This window comes from Cydia strobilella, chromosome 10 (genome assembly GCF_947568885.1).
Source record: "Cydia strobilella chromosome 10, ilCydStro3.1, whole genome shotgun sequence".
NCBI classification, from domain to species: domain Eukaryota; kingdom Metazoa; phylum Arthropoda; class Insecta; order Lepidoptera; family Tortricidae; genus Cydia; species Cydia strobilella.
In genome coordinates this window covers 10,027,881-10,038,766 of record NC_086050.1, presented here as the reverse complement: position 1 = coordinate 10,038,766, position 10,886 = coordinate 10,027,881, and the positions used below count along the sequence as shown (strand labels likewise).

Here is a 10,886-nt window from a genome sequence, read left to right as displayed (position 1 = left end):
CAGGAAGCGCGCATACACGCGCTGCCGGCTACGGCTATCTGGACGCACACAGGGATAGGAACACCTGTCTCGGGATGCGAAAGGTGTGCTCGGGCGTGGAAGAACGAGACGACTCTATATAGAGTCGGTTAGTGGGAGAGAGAGGTAGCGTGCGCGCGCAGAGTATCGGCACGCCCGCCGCGCGTCCCGCTCGCTCGCCGGCTCGTCAGAGTACCGACTGCCGTCAGTCTATCGCGTGCAGAGGCAGTTCAAGTACGTGCCGCCCTTTGCTCTGATGCGACCGACGCAGTGTCCGTAACCGGTGTTCGGAAAATTGTGCATGTGCGTTTTCCGACGGCCTGTGTGTGTGCTTGTGAGATGTGCTATTGTTTTCTAGGTAACGGAGACCATTGTTGAATAAAAAGGCAGCCGGATGCAACGTATTAACTGATGCACTCGTTGTTGGCGCGTTTTTAATTTCACTTTTACATTTCCCACGGAGGGTAGAAGCGGAATAACCAGCAAGTTCAACAAAGCCGCCCTTTAAAGACTTTAGGAAGTAAATTACGAGTGCGTGGGTTTGCACGTGTTGCTCTAAAAAAGTTTTATAAACTACTACACTTTTAGCGCAGTACCAATTTACGATTTGTTAATTGTTTGCACCAGTTTAGATAAGCCTAACAAACTATAAAGCCCGTATGCCGAAAGAGTTCGCTGTAATACTATTACTATGGCGGGCAACTTTACAGCTAATAACGTTGGCGCAATTGAATTTTAAAAAGTTTTCACTTGTTTTCGCGGCGGAAAATCTGCAAGGATTTCTCGAAAATCTCACTCCCTTCTACTTGATTGGAAAATAACGAGGGTACAGAATTCACGAGGAAGTAAAATTTATGTAGAAAATATGAATTGAAATCAGAAACTCGCGAAGTCATGTCTCATATCATTCATGCGATACACAAAAGAGGGGCACTCAACAATGGCAACGTTGAAATTACTGCCAAGTATCGACAGCGTAGAGCACTTTCTGAAACCACTACACATTGTTCTCTACCCAAACAATAAGAAAATTCCTGCTGATGTATTATTTAAATCTTCGAGGCAAGTTAAAAAACTCGACGGTAATAAACTTAATATGATTGATAGTAAAATTGTAATATTTGCCCTTAACACAAATCTGGAGCACTATCAAAACTTTTGCGAATAAATATGTAATTAACTTTCAGATGAACTAACATTATTGATAAGTACAGCAATCAGCATAAGAACTGGATTTTCAGTGAATTAGAGCCATCGAGATTAATACATCATATTTAGAAATTATAATTATACGTGCATGCAATTTCAGCTTGAGGTCGTAGGACCTATATCGCACACCCTTTCGTTATCGAGAGCATGTCGATGTAGCCTCTACTGAAGCAGGTACATTTTCAGTGAAATAAGAGCACGTTGCTCCAAAATGCAGATTTGATGAAGATACCTAATATACTCGTAATGATGAAATAGAAAATGAAAAATGTCAATTTGGTACCTTTTGATTGAAAACGACACATATCTTTCGTTAACATGTAGTACTTGAAGAAAATAAGTAGGTGCCACTGGTACAAAAAACAGGCTAAAGACCATTACTATACCAAGCAAAAGCAAATTTATAAACAACCTGTGAAGCTGGTGACCGACAACATGATTACCTGGTGATTAGTCTGATTTAAAAGCAAACCTATATATAAGTACGTAGTGTTTCAGATACGTTTTGCATCTTGTTTTGAGTCAGACTAATTTAAATATGAATAGATTAAACTAAATGAAGTACGCGTACTGTATGAGACATATTATTAGAAATGAATATGAATTAGACTGGATACCGGGCAGTTGTCGGCAGTAACTAACGAAATTGCATAAGACAGTTGTAGCTGATCCAGATGGGCTATCTGATACCTACTTGTAAAGTCAATGTTGAAATATTGTCACAGAATTAGACGTAAGAGGATATCGATGGCATTCGTTGGCAGTTTGCAATATCAGCTCACGTTACCTGCAAGCCAGGCTCTAATTACAACCAGTTCGGATTTGTGCAACCGTCTAAACCAACGTTTCAAATGTACCTACCTTCTGCATTATAACTTAATATATGTACATTGATGATTTTTTCACTGTTAGTGGTTGCGCAAATGTATAAGCGTGACAGGTGAGCGGACTCATAACCATTATCAAGCTGGCACGCACGCCTCGACTCATGATCATAGAGGTACCTAACAGTACGCGTGATTCTTTGAAAACATTTTTTCTCCACATATCAAGCCCTCCAATCATGTACGAGATAGAACCCATTTGGACATCACGACGCATTCTTCAATTTCGTAATAGGTAACCTTTGTTAAATAGTGCCATACCTAATTGAACTCGCAATGAATGAACAGGGTCCCAGAAATGTGAGCACGGCCATTAGATTTATTGTCAAGGCAATTAAAAGGTTAATCGAATTATCGGAGGCGCTACAGGAGCAGGGACCGTTAACTCGCTTCATTAATGTATTACAAGGAAAAAACCATTTCTTGGTCGAAACTGGGATGATTGAGACTCCAAGAATAATCCATAGTATTCATGGCAAAGCTACTGTATTTTTAAAGAACTACGAATGTGTTGCAGCTAAGAAGTTTTTTCTCATTCATTTACTACTGCTCGAGATCCAACGGTACTCTATAATTACAGCCCTAATTCTACTCGTTTCCTTTCCTCGATCCAACAGCCTGGCTTGAGTGCAAGTTGCTAACGGTCCAATAGTATGTAATTGCATTTTCGAAATTCAACCTCTTAACTACTATTAATTCACTGAGGAATGTGTTATAAACTGGCGTTCCTAGTATGCATCAATGGTAACTGTAGGTATTTTAAAATAACCTTAAGATACAGATTAATAAAATTGAAGCGCTGTCGAAACTTCGTCTGACTGTTTTTTCATGTCTGTACATCGCTACACTTTTTGTCATTCCGTTTTTCTGTTAGTCCGCTTTGGTAATTACTATTACGAACGGCTCCATTTGACGTGGTCGCTGCTGCCAAGGTCTGCTATTGTGCCTCCGTTGCAACACCAGACCATTATCAATGGGAAAGACTATTTGTTTCGTTAAATTTAGCGTAACTTGTTGTTGTCTGATTAGCATTTTGGTTGGTATTTCAAAAACATAATTATGCAATTGCTACATTATGTTGATAAGATCTTATAACTTCGCATTAAGATCTATGTATGCATTATCTATGAACAGATCTTGACCCTGGAATGTCATACTATATATAGGTATGTCAAAACTGCGCTCATATTAAACTAGACGTTCCGAAAATATAGCTAATGTCATTTATTCCAACCCCAATGTAAGAGGATTCACGAAAGAAATTAAATTGTTGTCAGGCGTTTTATTTTGTCCTTAGAACGACGCAGACATGGCCCAATGATAAATTAAAAACTGGGGCGGCTAGGTCGCCTACCGCCACCGGAACTCCGTAAATATAAATATTTGCCGCAATAAAATCTATTTGGGTGATTAATTAAACCAAACATTACGTCATTTTTGCCTAGTACTCTGGACTGGATCACATTGCTGAAGTTAAAAAAAACAATGATGAAACGTTTTTAATTGCGAATTAGACAGTTGAACTTGTTTAGTTAGGACAGGATTCATTTATTTAGGCATAATACTGATTTAATACCTATGAAGGTTTACTATCATTGAATGTCTATTTCATAAGTATGAAACTAGAAAATTGGATTTGTCTGTGCGCAGAGCTAATATAGAATTTACGTTAAATATTAACCGAATACGAATATTGATTAGTGATATCTTAAAATTCTATGCTTCAAATGTTTCAAATACTAACCCAAAAACAAGTCGTTAGTTACAATTTTGGATAAGCCAAAATACTAAATGGTTATAGTTGAGCTAATATCAGGTGACTTTTTTCACCTCTCCAGCTCAACACGAAAAGTTCGCCTGACATTAGCTCTACTATTTATGATTAGTCCTGAAAATCCTACTACACCATTAATTCTCCACCAAATTTCACGAAAACCATACACCAAGTTGCACCAAGGGATTTCTTATATGACCAGTGCTGTCGTTGAAATGTTTCTTAAAATAAATATAAATGAAACTATTCGTGGCCTGAAAAACCAACGCCTTTCAGAAACCTGCACACTGTGAATTAACAGATGATGTCACTGTATGGCGAAAATGTAATTCATAAACAGGTGGTGTGGGTGTTCGCGTCTTAAATGGGTAAATGGGCGCAATTCAGGCCACCGCCGGTCTGATTCAACACTTCGTTGTGGCAATTAGATTCAATTTGCGGGGCTCTATGGGTAAGGCGTAAATAACAAAGCTTCGTTTCTTTGATAATTAGAACAACGACGAACGGTACATAGTTGGTGCATTAGACAAGACATGTAAAAAAGTTTTACACTGCTTTTGATATGCTTTCATCACTTTATGTTACTCAAATTAAACTGAGTGGAAACTTTTTTTGTACAAGGAATGTCACGCAAACAGATGGGCAACCTGCTACTGTATGAGCAAGGCCTCCGCTGTAACTATTTAATTAGTGTTATAGATTATTTAATATCATTATTTAATTTTAGTTTAGTTTAGTTTAGAATAGTTAAATTAGCATGTACAAATTATAATAATTATTATTTTAATGTAATGGGTTATTTCTCATCAGTCATTTCTCGAAAAAATAAACATCACCAACCACAGACTCAGTTGGACTAAGACCAAGTCGTCGATTTGGTGGAAGATCTTCCTTGAAGAAATGCAGAGAAAGAAGAAACACTAACGCATCGTATTTATATCTAACAGCTAATCTTTCCGGTGAAAAAAATTACATGCTTTACGTGAAGATAGCTTCATTTTAAGTGGGGATTAAATGAATAGGTTTGTCTTGTTAGAATAAATCTTTGTTAAAAATCTCAGTGCCGAATATAGTACGAGTAGTCTGCTTGTTTAGTTAGTCTACGACATTGTAGTATTTGCAGTTTTATGAACCTACTAGCGACCCGCCCCGGCTTCGCACGGGTAGTTCAACTAAACACAAAACTTTTACACAAAACCTTTACAAATTATACATATAAACCTTCCTCTTGAATCACTTTACTTTATCTATTAAAAAAAAGCGCATCAAAATCCATTGCCTAGTTTTAAAGATCTACGCATACATAGGAGGGACAGACATACATACAGAGCGGAAAGCGACTTTGTTTTATACTATGTAGTGACAGGTAATCAGAACAGAAATGCCGATTGTTTCAGTTCTCTAGCATGCAGTTGAATTCACCGCGATAAGGATGTATTTCGAATATTCATTTTACTCGGAGCATTCCTGTCCAGTGGTAAGGCCCACAGGGGTGATACGTCTTCAGTAGTGGCCGTCGCGGCTTTTGGCTCGCTCCCAGGACTTCCCATCCATTGTCTCCTCAGCGCTAATTTCCTTCGAGTAAACTTGAGCGCTCACTATAGACGTCCCCAGGGAGACCCTGTAAGTGCTGTTTTATGTCTGTATTTATATGCAGGAATTGTGCACGATGTATATCTCAACTTGAAACTATGTTTCAATTTAAGTACTTTATGTCGCTAGAGCTAGGTCTCATAGTTTCAGCTTGTTTATAAAGTAATTTAGGTCCAGTCGGCTTGAAAATATTCAAGCTCCTTTATGAAATCGAGCTTCATTGTCTATCCACAAATTTGAATTTAATATAAACCATTTAGAAACGTAACACAGATGTCTATAGACGCGCGTAATGATGCGTTTACATTTACGAACTGATGAGATGGAATAATTTCGTTAATTTGCGTTCATGGAATTCATTTTCATATTGGCAACCTGCACGACAGCAACGTCTAACGTTGGCCATCATTAGACGTATCAAATAACAACAAACATATAGCCGGCCAAACAAGTTTGTCAGTAGAAAAAGGCGCGAAATTCTAATTTTCTATGAGACGATTACGCGCCTACATTTTTTAAATTTGCCGATTTTTTCTACTGAAGAAAATGGCTTGACAGATAGACATATATTTTATTTTTCTTACTCTTAAATAGTGATGTATTTAACACTGATTTAAACTTTCACGATTCACGGTTTACGATTTTTACTCATTATTATTCACAACGACGGGACTTAATTGCGTAAAATAAGTTTTAAATTTACCACCGACCGACGTTTCGAGGACGGCGTTGTCCCCGTGGTCTCGGAGAAGACTGGCTAAAGTGGTTTGGCCCTGACTCTAGTAAATGCTCAGCTGCGTTCATCTGACGATTCTTGACAGCTGCGATATGCTCCTTAACTCTGTCCGCTATGGTACGTTTCGTTTCCCCGATGTAGGAACTACCACAAATGCAATCGATCTTATAAACGCCAGGTGACTGGAACGGGATAACGTCCTTCGGTAACCTCAGGTTTCCTGGAATTTTGGATAAAGGGGTGCACAGTACTTGAGAGGTACTCTATAAAGACGGTATTAACCCCTTTATTGCATCAGCTTCAAAGGCTTCCAGTAAACCTTAACCTTTTTAAAAAAAAAACTTAAAACTCAAATAAAGTGAAATTATTAGTTATTATTGTCATCGGTTACCGCGATAGTTACTCATGAAATAAAACTATGAAAACTATGATGTTATTATAAATTCAATATACGCGATATAAATGATATAATCCGTTTTCATAGTTTTATTTCATGTGTAAAGTTATTACTACAACATTGCATGAATATAATAAAAAACCTAAAAGTAAATGTACTTATGATTATAAGTAAGAGTTACACGATTGTGTAACATGAAAAAAACAATCTAATCAGGTTCCTAATTTTTTGACAGTGAGTTGCAATGCAGTTCTTTTAATACTGACATTTTCAATTCCGCCCTTTCGCCCGGTGTTTCATTTTAACCCGATGCCATCCCGTACACAAGTCCCGGCGAAGTCCGACTCCGTGGGACTTAGTAGTTATAACAAATGGAAACTGGAAGACTTCGCCGGGACTTATTTACGAGTGCGCGGCAACATAAATACAGGCGATGGATTAAAGTATTCAGTGGCAAGGAAATATTACACGCGGCTATACTTTTCTGCGCGATTGTACCTTCTAAGTATAAGAGTTTCCTTTTATAGCGGAGGTATTCAAAGTACATAGTTATGTATCAGTTATTGTCTAGGTAAATATTATGTAGTAGCGATATACCTAATTGCCAGTTCCTTTAAAGCGATGCAAATGGTCAATTATGATTATGAAGAGGGCTACGTCGAATGTCAATGTTATGCCAAATTTGTACACATTATATTAATGAGCGAGAACTGCAAAAAATTGTAGTAACGGTCAACGCACAGCATAAGACTTCTGTCTTTCATTTGATGTTATCACAAATTGTACACACTAATCGCGACTTGAATAAATTGCATCACACTCACTATCTATGATAGTATCAGTGTGTTTCCCATTCAAACTTGAAAGGGATGTGAGTTTCACTCTGTACGTTTAGGTAAGCATAATTTAAACAAACCAAACCATGTGACTCGTTGTTAATTTTAGCCAATCAATGAAAACTTTGTCTGGCGTGTGCGTTAACTTAGCAGCTACCCATTGCCTAACTACCTATAAACTAAATATTCGAGTCACGTGGCGTAGTTGGTTTGTACTATGGTTAAACTACAAATTACATAATTTAGGAGAAGTAACACATTTTTTTTATATTATAGTAACTGCACTATTTCAGCTGCTTTAATTAGTACAGGTAAAATAAAACTAAATATGGCCATTTGGCGGCAAAATATGTTTATCCATGAAACTCTGGAAACTGGTAGATAATGCCTTATAGCATTAGGTCCATCTTTTGTACGATTGTATTTTCTTGTGTGCAATAAAGATTAAATAAATAAATAAAAGTTTTCCAAATGTTTTTGCTGCTTAAAACCTACTTTTGACTTGAAATATTATTTGTTTTTATTTTTTCAATAAAAACCATACATATCTCGCAAAATATTAACCCTATAAGTATGAATATGGTCTCATTCGATTCAGCGCAAAAAATTACACGAAAATGACACCTCACATGCCCAGTTTGTAAACTGTGCATTTTTTTTAAATGAACCCCCTGACCATACCCCCGAAAAGGGGGTCAGAACCCTTAACGGTGATAGGACTCGGCAGATCCTCATTTCTAGTTCCAAGATAAAGATAAATCATAAATCATTTATTCGTAAAAACATAGGTACAAAAATTAGGTCTTATAAATAAACATGTTGTGGAACACTATGTTAAAAAACAGTTTCATCGATGTACATATTTTGCCGCCAAAATATGCTATTTTTCCTGTGCTATAATTGGCAGGGAAGAAAGTCTTTTATAGTCAAAATATTTCGTATTGATCTGTGGTTTTAGGAACCAACGGCGTTTACAAAATGGTTCCTTACACATTTGGCTTGATAAGACACAAACAACGTGCATTATTGTACTGTTGTGACTTGAGCCATTCTTGCAGTTTAGCAAAAACAATGCGTTCTATTGAATGTCAAGAATACCATTGCAGTGTCAATTATTCCGGGAGCGTTATCGCAGATAATATTTTAATATGGTTAGAAAACTTGTGAATAATTATATAGTAGCACGTGTGAAGGCACAATTCTACGTTTTTTAAATACTCGTGTTATATATGTAATAATATCACGAAATAAGTATTGGCTACTTTAAGTTTACAATACTTCGCGCATTTCTGTAATAGAATGTTACATGTCTCCGATGATACGAGTATAACCACTTGGTCAACTGGCTACCATTTTCATGTTTTGAGGCAAAATTTATTCCTAATATAGGAACGGTATATCTTAAATTTTGTAGAATATACCTAGTCACTATTGTTCGATTTATCTCTTCGTTTAGTGTAGTTTTCGAATTCAATCGTAGATACTATGATACCGATAAATTAGCACGTACGTACGCTATAAAAAGCTATAGAAGTTTTTCTTTGATGCGTATTTTAAGGAAAAAACTTGAGGGAGCTCGCTTAGAGAGGGCGATTCCAAGTACGCATTTTAGTGATACAATTTGCGTGTCTGGATTTTTTAAAGAGACTTCCCGACAATATCCATCCGTCTCGGTTGTGGGAAAAATTTAAATTTGAAAATGAACACTGTCAAGCGTATTCGAATTTTAGTTATTTGATCTGTTTCCGATATGATACTGATCTGTTAGTGTCAAAAGTGACCTTTATTCAACCACAAACTAGACTTTTGACACTGTTTGTTCTTGCTGCTTGCGACCATTCTTCGGGCTAGGCTTCGTTCAGGTTCCACTGAGAGCTTAGTCGGTAAATAAGGAGAGCCGATGGGTTTCTGGACATCAACCTTGTGTACCGGAACGTAGCCAAATCTCTGTTCAGAGGAGGTTCCGGTCATTCATGGGCTTTGTCAATTTCTCTGAGCAGGTGAGCCTTAAACATTACTCAATCTAGACGAGGATTTTCATGAGGTTTTTCGACTTTCGGAAAGCATTCCGTGATGATTTGTTAGATGGGTGTCGTGTCAAGGTCGTATCAGAATCTGCATTATCACTGAGTACTTAAAATTAAGTAACAAATCCGTAACCTTAAACGCACAGCATAATAAGTAAATTATAAGACATTCAATTACGAAAATATTAAATTAAATAGTAAGTAAGTAATTACTATTAGAACAAATTAAAGTATTTCAGGAAAATATTTTTATGTTATTTTATTTCGGTTTGTAATTTATATAGTAAGCAATTAATATGCGTGGTTTAGTTACTCCAATTAATAATGCATCAGTACAAAATTACAAGTTACCAATCGATAGGTATATACAAATAATCGGATCAGAAACAAACTACTGTTTCAAATGCCAATAGAATAGCCCAGTAGCTGTATGTTTTCCTATGTCATGTACCTAGTAACATAACGAGGCAGCAATTGGTCAGTTTTTTATATCGCGGCTTAGTAATGCTGGGACAAAAAGCTCCGACCTTGGCTTGGAACACCTAACCGCATGCCTACGTTAGCTCGTATATCATTCGGTCTATTTATTGTAAATTCTATCTAATAAGTATCATATGATATGAAATAAAGTTTAATTTACAATGTGGCACAAAAAGGAGATCTGTGTTTAACAAAAAGTAACTACATATGTACTTTAGTACCTACCTAAATATTACAATATATTATCTACTTCGTGACTGACGTCTTTGTTGATCTGGATCGCCTTTACACAGACGGCATCGACAGTATGTCTTCAAAATTGGGCACGAAACTTAAACACTTCAAACAATTTATAAAATAAAATAGTAGTCTATAACTTAATTATGGTTCAACAGTTTTAAAAAGGGTTGAGGAAATGAGGACATATATGTGATCTTTTAAAGTAAAAAAAAACATAAATGTGTAATAAAAAGTAGTATTAAATCATATGATTTTATTGAACTAGAAAAGTGGATACAACAATTAATCGCAGTTTTAATACATTTCTTTATTTCGGCCAAACAATGTATCTAATTATATAGTATACAATGTTCTGTTAAGTTATTTAAGGTTAAACAAATATACTTTTATTTATATTTTTATATTCAATTGTACTGATTTCACAAACTAACTAACTAAGTTCGCCTTTGTACTGCCTATTTCTATGCCATATTTGTGTTCTGTGTTTTGTACAATAAAGAGTTTATACATACATACATACTAACGATAACGTCCATAGCGAAGTTTAAAACAAAATTCTTCTACGGGCTTCATAAAACAGTAGTTAAAGAGACCCAAAACTTTTTCAAAGAAGTTTGCAGGTGTCAACCATTAAATCGGTGCTCAACGACTTTGATAATTCGAAAGGTCAGTTCTGAAAACGGAACACTGAC

At 36.4% G+C, this 10,886-nt stretch overlaps 1 protein-coding gene across 1 annotated transcript in view; it reads left to right on the top strand.

Moving 5' to 3' along the window:
• The first annotated feature begins 213 nt into the window (after positions 1–213).
• Positions 214–10,886, top strand: part of LOC134744936 (protein couch potato) — a 216,745-nt gene continuing 206,072 nt past the window's right edge. The window contains exon 1 of the mRNA XM_063678884.1: positions 214–376. The gene's annotated coding sequence lies outside the window, so the exon portion shown is untranslated. The remainder of the gene's footprint in view (positions 377–10,886) is intronic.